This window comes from Triticum urartu, chromosome 7 (assembly GCF_003073215.2).
Source record: "Triticum urartu cultivar G1812 chromosome 7, Tu2.1, whole genome shotgun sequence".
NCBI classification, from domain to species: domain Eukaryota; kingdom Viridiplantae; phylum Streptophyta; class Magnoliopsida; order Poales; family Poaceae; genus Triticum; species Triticum urartu.
In genome coordinates this window covers 482,612,376-482,627,331 of record NC_053028.1, presented here as the reverse complement: position 1 = coordinate 482,627,331, position 14,956 = coordinate 482,612,376, and the positions used below count along the sequence as shown (strand labels likewise).

The window sequence follows — 14,956 nt, the reverse complement described above, 5'->3', positions numbered from 1 at the left end:
TTGATAAGAAGCCAATTGTTTGTGATACGAAGTGGGCAGATTGGAAATATATTGACAAAATGAAGATCACTTTCCAGGAGTGCACGAGAGCTTCAGGCTGTGTGGAGTAGATGCTTTTGTGGGTCAGAAGTTGACCAAGTGGAATGATGAACTTATCATGCAATTCTACTCCACATCACACTTCTATCCTGATGGCGGAATTGTCTGGATGTTTGACGGTACTAGGTACCAGTCCACAGTTGCTGAGCGGGCCAAACTGATCAATGCCCCTGAAGAGCAAGAGGATGACATAGATGTATATGCTAAGAAGAAGAAGGATCACAACTCCATGGCTAATATGTATAAGGAGATTCCTAATAAAGCCTTGGAGACTCACAAGATGGGATCTGTGTACTATCTGTTGTCTGGTCTGACTACCATCAACACCATCTTGAGGCATACATTATTGCCCAAGTCAGGAGATCATAAAATGACCAGAGACCATTCTATTAACTTCCTGCAGTTGTTTGATGTACCCCAAAAGTTCAAAGTCATGAGTCTGATTGTTGACACAATCAAGAGAACAGCTGCTGATCAAAAGAGGCCATGTGGGTATGCTCCACACATCCAAATGCTCATCAAATTCAAGATGGGCACAGTCACATATCTTTTGGACAAGGAACATCTTCCCTTGAGGCCTGAATTTGAGGACAACACAGTTGTCATGAATGAAGAAGACCCCACATCTATAGAGGCCCAAGAAAAGAGAGAGAAAGCTAAGGCTGAGAAAGCTGCAAAGATGCCAAGTACAGAAGAAGCATCTCAAGTGTTTCTCAAAACCAAGCAAGATCAACTTGGATATCTGATTCAAGTCACCTTGAGGATTGAGAAGGGCTTGGCCACCCTGACTCAGAACCAAGAGAGCCTGGAGAGGATCATTAAGACTAAATTCTATGATCTTGATCTAAAGGTGACAGAGATGCAGACAACAGTTGAGCAGCTCCAGGAAGAAGCTGAGGAGAGGAAAGGGCACGCTACCACAGATGCTTTTCAGAGAATGTCAAGAGGGCAGAGATCTGCTGCAGTGCCCATGGCTGACACAAGAGCAACTACATCAGCACCTGCAGCCACAACATCAGTGCCACCTCTAGTTGCCACTCCACCAACTCCAACAACTTCCACATATGCATTCATCCTTGGAGTCCTCTCAACGCCTCCTCCCGAAGATCAAACCTACAGAGACCCATAGCACTATGCATTTTCAAGATTTTTGGTAACTTGTTGCCAAAGGGGAGAAAGTGTATAGATCATAGGCTGAGAGAGAGAGGGAGAGAGAGAGATTTGCTTCTTTTTGCCTTCTTTTCCATTTGGTTGATACTTATTTGTGTGCTTGCTTGATACTTTATGTCTATGTGTGTGAGATACTTGTATGATTATGTGTTTGATCATATTCTACATTAATGCTTGTGCTTGGATGATGCTATTACTTATCTCTCATATATGATCATTCAGTTTGCCTTGGTGATGAGTGCACATTTTACTCTCTATCATTTTTGAGCGCTCCACCAAGATGTATGTGACATGGAAGAGTAACCCATGATCCTGATGGATTTTGCATTTGCATTCAAAAGCAAATTTTAAATAATGCACAAATTTAGGGGGAGCTCTTGCTTATCACATACTTCTCAAAGCGACGATGTATTTCAATCTTATTATCATTCGTCGAAGCTTTGATCTATATATTGTCATCAATTACCAAAAAGGGGGAGACTGAAAGTGCAACTATCCCTGGGTGGTTTTGGTAATTTCTAACAACATATAGCTCATTGAACTAATGCTCTTTCAAGATAATCATTTCAGAAACTTCAGTGATTGGCATGGCATGGGCTAGGAATGTGGACCCCTCAAAATGCTAAGGACACATATTGGCTCAAGCTCAAGACTCTACATTTTCATTTTAGTGACCCAATATCACATTGAGTCCATAGGAAAAGCCAATACTATTAAAAGGGGATGAGGTGTTGCCTAATGGCTTGCTTGCTCTAAATGCTTAGTGATATGCTTCAAAAGCCCTCAACCACTTTCTCATATCCAAATATGCCCCAAACCAAAAGTCAAACTCGGCCCCACCGATTTCATCTATCCGACGCCACCGAGTTCATTTGACATAGCCATAGCCAGAAACCCTAATCAGTTAGGTCTCACCGATAGGGATCTCGGTCTCACCAAGATGGGATTGCAAACTCTCTGTTTCCCTTCATAACGTTTTGGTCTAACTGAGATGAGCGATCGGTCCCACCGAGTTCATAATGCAAACTCTCTGTTTCCTTCTTGTAACGTTTCGGTCTCACCGAAATGAGTTATCGGTCCCACCGAGTTTGCCTGACCAACTCTTTGTTTGCCTATTACAGAAATCGGTCTCACCGAGTTCATGTGATCGGTCTCACCGAGATTACGTTATGCCCTACCTAATGAAATCGGTCCCACTCAGTTGACATGTCGGTCCCACCGAAAAGCCTAACGTTCACATTTTGAACTATATTGGTCCGACTGAGTTTCATGATTTGGTCCCACCGAGTTTGGTAAATTGTGTGTAACGAGTAGATTTTGTTTGGAGGCTATATATACCCCTCCACCCACTCTTCATTTGTGGAGAGAGCCATCAGAACGTGCCTACACTTCCAGCATTCATTTTCTGAGAGAGAACCACCTACTCATGTGTTGAGACCAAGAAATTCCAATCCAACCACAAGAATCTTGATCTCTAGCCTTCCCCAAGTTGCTTTCCACTCAAATCATCTTTCCACCAAATCCAAATCGGTGAGAGAGAGCTGAGTGTTGGGGAGTCTATCATTTGAAGCACAAGAGCAAGGAGTTCATCATCAGCACACCATCTATTACCTTTTGGAGAGTGGTGTCTCTTAGATTGGTTGGGTGTCACTTGGGACCCTCCGTCAAGAATGCGGATTTGAACCAAGGAGTTTGTACGGGCAAGGAGATCGCCTACTTCGTAAAGATCTACCCTAGTGAGGCAAGTCCTTCGTGGGTGATGGCCATGGTGGGATAGACAAGGTTGCTTCTTCGTGGACCCTTTGTGGGTGGAGCCCTCCGTGGACTCGCACAACCATTACCCTTCGTGGGTTGAAGTCTCCATCAACGTGGATGTATGATAGCACCACCTATCGGAACCAAGCCAAAAATCTACGTGTCTACATTGTGTTTGCTCCATCCAAACTCCTCCCTTTACCTACATGTGCAATGTTTTTCATTCCGCTACTATGCTCTTAGATTTGTATGTGTAGGTTGATTACTTGACTTGTGTTAAGTTGCTAAAATCTGCCAAGACTTGAAATTGGGAAAATGATAGATTTTTATTTGGTCAAGTAGTCTAATCACCCCCCTCTAGACATACTTTCGATCCTACATCAGTCAATTTTACAACTACAATTCGTCATGTTTTCAGGAAGGGTCACGTATCGAAGCCTTTAGGCAAGTCCACATACTCGACCATCATATAGTCTTCTATGATTGATAACACTCACTGCATACACATGAGAAAAACGTTTCAACCAGACACATAGAAAGATAAAGGCTTATAGTTTTGCCTCCCATCGTATTCACTGATGACCCACATGTGGCACCCCGGCTCAGAGAAACCGGAACGCCCCATATTCCAGCCCAGAGATCAAGATGAAGTCTTCTGGAATACGTCACTGCTTAGTATAGAACAAACCAGCTCTCTATTAAAACACAAATAGGAATACATGGTCTCTGATATTACAATGAATAACATCGGCACGACGACACTACGCCAACCACGCTTGCTCTATACAAGCAGCATAACAAATCGAGGCAGCGGAACAACGAATGGCGATGATGGACTCCAGTCTGCAAGGAATCTGGCTGGAACGTTTATCCTAGCTCACGAACATAGGAACAACACCAAACAAGCAAGCAATCCAGGCACGACCTGCAAACTGGCATGACACGCCAGGTCAGTACATTGAATGTACTTGCAAGCTCATAATAATTAGAAGCATTCAAGACAAACAACAGCATGGCAATTACATGTTAAGCAAGAATTATCATGAGATCATCAAGATAACATGGCATGAACAATATGAACATAATATCGCTAGAACAATATGAGCATGGCATGAACATATAAATCTGACGAGACTAGCATGCAACATGATGACCCTATATGCACCACTTATTTTGCTCGGGTTACCTCGTAACCATCACATGCGTCACTTACCAACCTCGGACATCACACGATCATCTCAGGATCAAATCAAGCTTGGTATAAACAATACCGTAGTAATCATTAAATGACCACAAGGAGCTTGATCTTTACCCACGATTCTCGCACAACATCACAAATACTTATCAACTTGGTATCCTCGATACCACAGTGATCATCTCACGATCACAAGCGAACACATTCTTGGCTCAACGGGTTACCTCGTAACCAAATGGTGATCATTCACGGATCACAGCACCAACTTATCTCATCATCGAACCGGGGTTGTTATTAAGCACATTATTATTATTACTATTGACCCATAGTGTGACCGACACGAACTGGGCCCTTATCCGCGGGCACGACTATCAATAGATTTAATACACACTAGCACACCGTACCCACACCACGGAACCCATGGCCTCGCACTCCCATTCGGGCGGACCAACGGCGTTCCGACAAAACCGTCCTACTACCATGACACTCTCCCGGTCACTCCGACCAACACCTCCTCGGGGTTCAGTCCTGGGTGGCCCCGTGCCTACCAAAGGCACCAACGGCCACCATCGTGGCAAATCATAAACGGTCCCAAACGGGGACAAAAAGGCTCCTAACAACTATGGGCACACAAGGCTTATGTCAGCCTACCTGATCAGGGTAGCGCGCGCCCATAACCTTCCCTCGTTAGAGGCACCGGCGAGAGGCACGACAATAGACCCAGTTAGGACCTTCCCACTAGGTAAATGTGGTTGCATTGGTCAGCTCGATATGGTGGCACCATGACTCAACCAACAGTTGTTCAAGTTCAATTAAGTCTGATTAAACTTGAATGTAAGAAGCTGAGTCATATTAAAATAACATGATGCAACAACAACGCATGAACATGAATCAACATAAACATGGAGGTGCAACATATTCATCGAGAATAACCATAATGAAACATTAACCAGATGATCATGGTAAGCTGACGGACATAACATTACACATGAGCATATCATGACCACTAGCATCATAAATAAATAACATGCAAGAACTCATCCAGACTACTACCAAGTAAACATATAACCAGCAGGATACAAAGTAACATGCATATCAACGACACTAGATAACAACTCATAAATATGCATCCGAAAGAACACACTGCTACTACTATCAAGTATGACAGATAACAATAATACTAGTAATAAGTGCAAGATAACAAGATGCAAAAGAGCATAGTATCACCGTGAAAACGAATCTATAAGCATCACTGAAACAACGATAACCGTATCAAAACAAGCAGACATTTATTAAATATTCAAGTTGGAAACCATGGCTACTGCATGACTATCATGCAAGTGGTTGTTGTGGCTTGCCTGGGGGTGACGGAGACTCCGGGAAGAAGTGCGGTGAAGCCGCGGAACGAAACGTCGGGCGGTTCTTTCTCGGAGGGGCTGATTAGAGGCAAGGGAAAAACGGTCATTTTCACTATACCACCTAGTGAAAATGTTAACAAAAGATAGAGCTCGACGATACGAAGAAGTGAGCATTGGTTTCACCTCAATCGGAGTTACGGTTGCGGAGTTATGAGGTGTGGAAGAAGAAGGACCAATCTGTGAATATTTCTTCAGCAAACAAATCCTTGAGTGGATAAGACAGAAACGGATTTCAGAAAATACGCTTTTGGAATAGAGAAAGCGCATTCTTGGCCGCAGTAGAAGAGAAATACGTTTACCGAAAAGGAAAACGCATTATTAGCAAAATAAGGAAAGGAATACGCTTTCGTTAAATGAAAACGTACTTCAGTAAAACCCGTTTCCACTTACATGACATGGCAGTGGTGGGGTCAACGGGCAGAGGATGACTTGTGGGGCCCACCTTATCCTTCTCTCTCCTTCCCCTGTCTTCTTCTTCCTCCCGTGCCTGGCCACGACAGAAAGCAGGGGAGGAAGACAGGGGCGCTGCCGGCGCTGGCCCCGCCGACTCCGGCCACTCCAGGCCAAGGCGAGAGCATCGGCGGCTTCAGGGTGGCGTGCCGCACCCGTTTAGAGAGGAACTGGACGCCGGGGAGGACGAGAAGAAGCGGAACTTCGAGGGGAACAGAGGGGCGGGCGCCGGCCGTTGCACGCGGGGACGACGGCCCTGGTGGCTCCGGTGGCAGGAGAAGAGCGTGGGGAGAGTCGCCGGAGGGTGAGGAAGCTGGTGGTGGTGACTAGAGGGAGTGAGGGGGTCGGGATGGGCGAGACAGGGAGGCAACCGAAAGGATCGCGCGGCGGCCGGACGAACGCGGCACCGGCGAGGGGCAAGGGGTTGGGGCGAACCGCGGGGACGAGGGGAAGCTCGTGGACAGCTCGGGAGGAGAGCAGAGGGGCTAGGCACACCGGGACCAAGGAGAGACCGAAGCGGCCATGGCGAACAGAAGCGAGGTGAGGCGATTCCAGTGGGATAGAGAGGCGGGGAAGGAGTGAGTGAGTTGCGGGAGGGCTCGGGGCACCCTTAAATAGCCGAGGGAGGGCTCTAGAGCAACACTAGCGAGCTTGTGCAGTGCTATAGTGGTGGACAGAGGCTGGGCATGGCACATGCATGGTGTTTGCAACGCATTTAAGGCGAACCATGACGGGACAGCGACGCAGGGAGATGTAGTCGATCACGGGGAAGCTCCAGGACATGGTTGGACATCGAGACGAGGAGGGAGGAGACGAGCACAGTGGCCGGACCGAGCCAGAGCTTGCAATGTGCGTGACGCCAGCATGATCACCATGGGCACTGGTGCAAACGGCGCGTTTTGGCCGGGTTGACCATGTCCAGTGGATAGACTGTCGTGTCCTCAGTCAAAATGAGGAAATAAATAGTCCAGAGGCAAAGAAGAGATTTGCACTTAGCTCGAAAGTAAATCAACAGAAAGGTGCTTGTAACTTGCTGTGGTGACACCGGCTTGGTAACGTGGTAAATAATTTGTCTGGTGATGATCACACACTAAGGTGATTAAGATGGCAATGTTTCAGCTCAAGAAGGGGAGTTTAGCTAGTGGTTGCTGTAGAAACCACCAGACTGGACAGAAATACAAAACATGAAGTAGCACTCACATATCAATTGGGATTAAGCTGAATTTTGTCATGGCCCAATGATTTGAAGATAGGAAGATGCCCAAAAAGTTTCAGGCCATTTGGATGAGACAAAATAACACTTGCTTCATATAGCTTTGCTTTGGACAGAAACTTGTAAAAATTGCACAGGGCAAATGGATTATCCAATTGAGCTAAAACTTGGTGGAGGGAGTTTATATAGGTAGAAGCATGTCTTAGTAAATTTTCAGCTCAATTGAAGCAATATAAAATATAGTTGCTTCACAAACTGAAAATCTGACTAGAAACTAAGATTTGGAGCTGGGATCACATAGATAAGTTACATGAGCTTAAATTTGGTGGAGGGTCATAATTTGATAATATTAAGGATGTGGCAAATTTTCCACTCATTTGAATATGCCTAGCTTGTACTTCCTTCACAATCACTTCCCTCAGACAGGAACTTTGAAAATTTTCTCAGGGATATTTACTAGGAAAATTGAGTTGAATTTTGGTATGAGGAAATTATTTGGACAGTAAAAGATGTTCGAGAAGTTTGGGATGAATTGGGCAAAGAGGAATGGCACTTGCTTCACAAACTGCCATTCAGGACAGAACAGAAAAGGAATTAATTGAGCATGATGGGAAACATGGCCAATGAAATATTTTGCCATATTTGAGGACGATATGACCCAAAAAAATTATGAGAATTATTTGGGAATTTTAGGAGTGACAAAATATAGGTTGCTTCACAACCTAGGGTTTTAAGGGCTATTCTTTTATCAAAAAAGGAATGTTCCCAATAAAAAGAATATTGGGTTAGGTCAAGGATGGGAATGACATGATCTTGGGATGATGATGAGGGTGACAAGCCACTATAAAACCTAGGAACTCATGATCTTCCCAAGTTTCAGAACCACATAGCCATGGAAAAGCAAATCAAATCAAAAATCCAAAAAAAAATCAAAGGAAAAAGAAGAGGGCAAAATCCAGGCCGTTACACCACAAGTGTAGGGGATTTATCTAGTCCTTTCGATAAGTTAGAGTGTCGAACCCAACGAGGAGCAGAAGGAAATGATAAGCAGTTTTCAGTAAGGTATTCTCTGCACGCACTGAAATTATCGGCAACAGATAGTTTTGTGATAAGGTAATTTATAACGGGTAACAAGTAATGAAAGTAAATAGGGTGCAGCAAGATGGTCCAATCCTTTTTGTAGCAAAGGACAAGCCTGGAAAAACTCTTATATAAAGAAAAACGCTCCCGAGGACACATGAGAATTATTGTCAAGCTAGTTTTAATCACCCGGAGCTCGAGCTCTTGAGAGATGGAATCGTGATGTTCGTCAGACAGCATGTGATCGCCAAGGACGCAGGGAAGTAGTTGGCTGGCAAATTCAAGATCGCCAAGAAGGCGCTTGATAACTCTGCTGGAGTTTTGATGTAATTTGTCTGGTCGTGTCTTCCCCGTCTCGGTTACGTGACACGTGGGCTCTCAGTTTTCTAAAGTATTCCGAGGAAATGTAGACACATCGTTTTTGTACCCTACATGGTAATGATTTATTTGAATTGATGACGCAAATTTGTATCGTTCCATAAAATTAAAGGTTACTATTACTATGCAAACTTGTGAGATGCAGTCTCTTGGCCACTATGCTGTCTGCTGTGTAGGAGTATACATGAAGTTCCATCTGCCCTGAACATTTGGGGTTTAACCAATGATGCCATAACAGACGGTCACTTTGTCATAAAACATGTAGGATTAACTTGCGAATGGTGATTGCTTATATTTCTGACAAATTGATGAGGGGAAGAAGTCTAACTGGACTACTACGGAGAAGTGTCGTTGCTTTCATCTCCTTCCTCGGGCTTGAGCCCTGCCCATCTGGTCAGGGAGAAGAGGAACTCCTTGAGGTTCACCTTGCCGTTCTTGTTCAGGTCCATCTCCTCTGCAACAAGGTACACGCACGAAACATATTACACTTTGGTTTTGTTCTGAATTTCACATGACTTATCTTGTTTATTATGCACATGAAATAGAGGGGGCAGCACAGCAAGAGTAGTAGAGTACCGACTCTGACTGAATAGTACTACCTCTTGAGCACTGCGTTGGATTTCCCTGAAGAGGAAAGGATGATGCAGCAAAGTAGCGTAAGTATTTCCCCCAGTTTTTGAGAACCAAGGTATCAAACCAGTAGGAGGCTACACGCGAGTCCCTTGTACCTACACAAAAACAATAGCTCAACGCAACCAACACGCTTAGGGGTTGTCAATCCCTTCACGGTCACTTACGAAAGTGAGATCTGATAGAGATGATAGGTAATATTTTTGGTATAGAGATGCAAAGTGAAAAGTAAAAGGCAAAGTAAAAAAGCAAAGCAATAATAAAGTGATGGAGATTAATATGATGAGAAAGAGACCCGGGGGCCATAGGTTTCACTAGTGGCTTCTCTCAAGAGTATAAGTATTCTACGGTGGGTGAACAAATTACTGTTGAGCAATTGACAGAATTGAGCATAGTTATGAGAATATTTAGGTGTGATCATGTATATAGGCATCATGTCCGAGACAGTTAGACCGACTCCTGCCTGCATCTACTACTATTACTCCACTCATCGACCGCTATCCAGCATGTATCTAGAGTATTAAGTTAAAAACAAAGTAACGCCTTAAGCAATATGACATGATGTAGAGGGATAGTTTCATGCAATATGATAAAAAACCCATCTTGTTATCCTCGATGGCAACAATACAATACGTGCCTTGCTGCCCCTTCTGTCACCGGGAAAGGACACCGCAAGATTGAACCCAAAGCTAAGCACTTCTCCCATGGCAAAAACAACCAATCTAATAGGCCAAACCAAACTGATAATTCGAAGAGACTTGCAAAGATAACCAATCATACATAAAAGAATTAAAAGAAGATTCAAATATTATTCATAGATAGACTAGATCATAAACCCACAATTCATCGGTCTCAATAAACACACCGCAAAAAGAAGATTACACGGAATAGATCTCCACGAGAGAGGGGGAGAACATTGTATTGAGATCCAAAAAAAAAGAAGAAGCCATCTAGCTACTAACTATGGACCCGTAGGTCTGAAGTAAACTACTCACACTTCATCGGTGGGGCTTGGATGATGATGTAAAAGCCCTCCGTGATCGATTCCCCTTCTGGCGGAGCTCCGGAACAGGCCCCAAGATGGGATCTCGTGGATACAGAAAGTTGCGCGGTGGAATTAGGTTTTTGGTTCCGTCCCCGATTGTTTGGGAGTACGTAGGTATATATAGGAGGAAGGAGTACGTCGGTGGAGCTTCGAGGGGCCCACGAGGCAGGGGGCACGCCCTAGGGGGGCGCCCTCCACCCTCGTGACCGCCTCGTGGCTTTCTTGACGAAGGGTCCAAGTCTCCTTGGTCTTATCTGATGAGAAAATCACGTTCCCGAAGATTTCATTCCGTTTGGACTCCGTTTGATATTCTGTTTCTCCGAAACACTGAAATAGGTTAAAAAAACAGCAATTCTGGGCTGGCCTCCGGTTAATAGGTTAGTCCCAAAAATAATATAAAAGTAAAAAATAAAGTCCAATATGGTCCAAAACAGTAGATAATATAGCATGAAGTAATCAAAAATTATAAATACGTTGGAAATGTATCAAATAGCTATGTGGTGATGTGGGTGGGCGTCCTCTCCCCGGCAGACTCCTCGTTCGTCCTCTGGGTGACGTCTTTCCTGGTCACCTTGTCGTCGTCGTCCCTGTTGAAGAAGAGGAAAGCGTCGAAAATGTAGTTGAGCTTGGCCGACTCGAACTCGGAAACCTGACGACAAACAAGCACCCTGACAGAACAAGCTTCATCAATGAACTATATTGAAGTCAAGAAGAATTCTCCTGCAGACAGATAGGAGGAAGATTTGGTTGGCTACCGTACCTGGCACGTGACATTGGGGCCGAAGAGCTCCTGGAATTGGATCCCCTTGCGACTGTCGACGGCCTCCTTCTCCGACATACATGAGATGAGTGCACATACCGACATGAGCACATACCGGATTGTCCAAGGAAAAAGGATCACGAGCACATTCTGGTCCCCAAGTGACCAACAAGGCATAAATGGCAGTATAAGAATCTATTCAGTGAAGAAACACACGACTGACATAAACTCACCCAATATTACAACAGAATATAACCTTTGTGTGAAAGCAGGCCAACATACAGAATCCAGAACTTACAACCAAATCAGAGACACTATACCGCACCCGGCTATAGCGCGAACAGAAGATGCTGATGTCGCACGGTACTGAAGGCTGTGCATTGCACAAGTCTTCTCTGAAACAGCAACTCGAAGATTGTGAACCGGAAGGTTGCCTTGGGAATTCTTTCGATTTCTAGAATCACACATGGTTGGAAACGAGCAAAATAGTGTAGGGTACACATAAGTTCAGTGGTAGATGGTTTGGTCTGTTTTGCAATACAAAACACTTGTACAGTATTGTTAGAGTGGGAAACGGACATATAGTGTAGGATGTACCCACAAAATTATACCTTCATTCTTCCGTTTGTCCCTAAGGTATTTGATCGAAAGAGTTCTGTCTTGATCCATTCTTCGAAGAATTAATTGTTCATAGTCACTGATTCAAGATGATACTGGCAGTAAGAATAGTCCAGCTCCTGACCTCTGCGACAACTTTAAAAGATAAGTTGACAATCTACACATACAATAAAGAAAAAAAACAGTAACACCATTCTTACCTGAAGAATTCACCCCAAAAAAATTCTACATGAATGCTGACTTGGAGCGAACGTAGCTCCTCTGGATCCCATCTCCACTCCACCTGGAATGCTATTTTTTCGAAAACACCAACATTAGGTGGGTGCCAATTCATTTTTCTTTTAGATTAGAGTGCTGAATATGCTCAGCCAGAAAATGATACAATGCAATTTATATGACACTCTTTAGAGATTATGGTTTTCCATATTCGCGGTTATCTAGCATATTCTGACAGCTCACAAAACCAATTGAGTCCATTGGTGAATTGAAATCGTCTGTTGACACAGCCCAATCAGCCAATCTTTGCACATTATTAGCATGCTGCCATAATTCAAAGAGCTCTGTTGGTAGGTGATTCAAAATAGACCTAATTTGACCCTGGTATCCAGTCATAGAGAAGGAATGCAGAGCAATGTTCCATCTTGGCCATCTAACATTTATGTTCAGCATTTCAGCTGATGTTTCTGCTCCTCTGAGAAAAAACAACAGCCTCCTCCTTTCTTTCAAGCACCACAGCCTCTTTGACATGAATACCAATCCAGAAAGCAAATTTCAACAAGACTGCAATACTGAAATTGATCTACATCTGGTTTTGTGTTAAACCAGATCAAGATTTGGAACATATCCCTCCAGTCTCATCTCATCAACAAGCATGTTGAGGATTTGATACATATCCTCCGCGCCATGCTGTGGTTCATCCCCTGCATAGAATTCAAGAACTCTGCCGCTAACCTCAATCCAGCTGCAACCTGGAATTTTGCTGACACCTCTCTCCCTCATCAGCCCTCTCATCCGTGCAGAGTCATCCAATCTATCTGAGCTTGCATATATCTTGGATGAAACCACATAGTTCCACGAGTTTGAGGGCTCCAGCAGCATGATCCTGTTGATGACCTTGACACTGACCTCAACATTTTTGCATTTCCGACAAGCAGCAAGCAAAGCCCCCAACATCACCGCATCCGCCTTACCAGGGATCTTCTCAATGAAATCCCATGCTTCTTCTAAATGTCCGGCACGTGCCAATAAATCAACCATGCAGGAGTTGTGCTCGATCTTGGGAACGATTTGGAACTCAGATGTCAAGGAACTGAACCAACGCCGACCGTCTTTCAGCAACCCTGCATGCACACAAGCAGAAAGTACTCCTATGAAAGTGATATCGTCCGGCCGCAGCCCTTCCTCCTTCCTCATCAGTTCAAACTGCCGAATAGCTTCATGGCCTCGCCCATTAAAGGCAAGACCACAAATCAAGGCGTTCCATGAAGCTTCATTCTTGCATGGCATTTTCTCAAACAGTTGTATGGCTCTGGTAAAATCTCCACACTTTGAGTATATATCCACTAAAGCAGTCCCAACGTAGACATTGCTGTAGAAGCCTCTTTGTGAGGCATAGCTGTCATGTTCGGTGCCTAGCTCCAGAGCTCCAACTGCAGCACAGGCCGAGAGCACCCCTACCAAGGTTATCGTGCCCCTGCTTGCCGCATGCTGTGAAATAAGGAAATGGCTTCCTTTGACATGCCATTCTGTGCGTACCTGCGTCATCATACAAATCATAAACAAATGATCAGGCAGGCCAGATAAGATCACATTCATCAGAGAATATAATTTCAAAATGAGGACCAAAGTGGATCTATCTATACTTGCCCAGTGATCAAGGCATTCCAAGCGACGTTATCCTTGTCAGCAATGCCATCAAACACTCTCCTCGCCTCCGCCATCTCTCCACACTTCTCGTACATCCCAACGAGAGCCGAGCCGATGAGCGAACCCACCTCGATCCCCGCGGATCTCACCCACTCCTCCAACCACCTGCCAAGCACCAGGTCTCCGGTGTCCCTGCACGCCGCGAGCACGACCGCCACGGTTACCGCGTTGGGCGCCACCGCGCCCTCGGCGACCATAGCATGGAACATGCGCAACGCGTCGTCCTTCATCCCCGCTGCCTGATACGCCTTTATCATGGAGTTCCAGGACACGACGTCCCGCCGGAGGATTCCGTCGAACACCCAGCGGGCGGCGTGGGGGCGGCCGAGGTTGGAGTACATGCTGATGAGGGAGTGGACGGTGTGGTCGTGGCTTTGTAGCCCGAGCTTCTGCAGGAGCGCATGTGCCGAGACGGCGAAGGCGGGCGCGGGGCACTGGGCAGCGGCGAGGAGGAGGAATGGGAGCGTGTAGGCGTCTGGGCGGAGCGCGGAGCGGAGCATGCGGAGGGAGAGCTGGAGGGACGTGCGTGGGCGGGAGGCGGCGAATAAGCGGAGGGCGACGTTGAAGGAGAAGGCGGTGGGGGTCGGGTGCGCGGTGAGCAGGAGGAGGGCGTAGTCGGCGGCGGTGGTGGTGGCGGAGGAGGGCGAGGAGATGGAGAGGAGCTTGGAGAGGAAGTGGTTGTACGGGAAGGGGAGGTGGTGGTGGAGGAGGTGGGCGTGCAGCTGCTTCATGGTGGAGAGGGAGTGGCATCTCGAATGGAGCTTGGAGACGGCGGAGGAGACGGGTGGCGGCGTGGCGCGCTGGGCATCGCCGGTGAGGTGCTCCTTCCTTCCTGCCGCTGCTGTTCCGAGCCAGACATGCACGGCCCACTTCAGGACGGCCCTTGATTCTGCAACATGCTGTGAGGTATTTGCAATACTGTCTGCCTTGCAAGTGTCAAACATCAAAATTGTCTATGAAGGTCGTCGATCAAACAATGATGCTGATAGCAACATCTCTATCTCTATTCTTATTAAAAAAACAAAACTGATAATGATGGTGTGCCTGCCCAACATGCAATATAGGCCGTCCGATTTATATCCGACGGATAGGAAGAAAACTATGGCAATTTTGCTAAAAAATACCCACACCCCTCTCCACATTTGCAAATAAGGTCTTTTCTCGTTCATCATTTTCTCTCATAAGATAAACTACTCATATAAATGCATCTTGATGTTCC

The 14,956-nt window shown here is 45.6% G+C and overlaps 2 long non-coding RNA genes and 1 pseudogene across 2 annotated transcripts; all 3 read right to left on the bottom strand.

Annotated features, from left to right (window-relative positions):
* Positions 1-3,700: 3,700 nt before the first annotated feature.
* On the bottom strand, positions 3,701-5,571 carry LOC125524974. Its single transcript, XR_007291091.1, has 2 exons — positions 4,871-5,571; positions 3,701-3,956 (listed from the first exon to the last, which is right to left on the bottom strand). It is a non-coding gene; the product is annotated as an uncharacterized LOC125524974 (long non-coding RNA).
* On the bottom strand, positions 5,572-7,033 carry LOC125524973. The gene is made up of 3 exons (XR_007291090.1): positions 6,028-7,033; positions 5,761-5,842; positions 5,572-5,655 (listed from the first exon to the last, which is right to left on the bottom strand). It is a non-coding gene; the product is annotated as an uncharacterized LOC125524973 (long non-coding RNA).
* A 3,765-nt stretch (positions 7,034-10,798) lies between these two features.
* Positions 10,799-14,712, bottom strand: LOC125524445 (annotated as a pseudogene).
* Between the last annotated feature and the right edge of the window lie 244 nt (positions 14,713-14,956).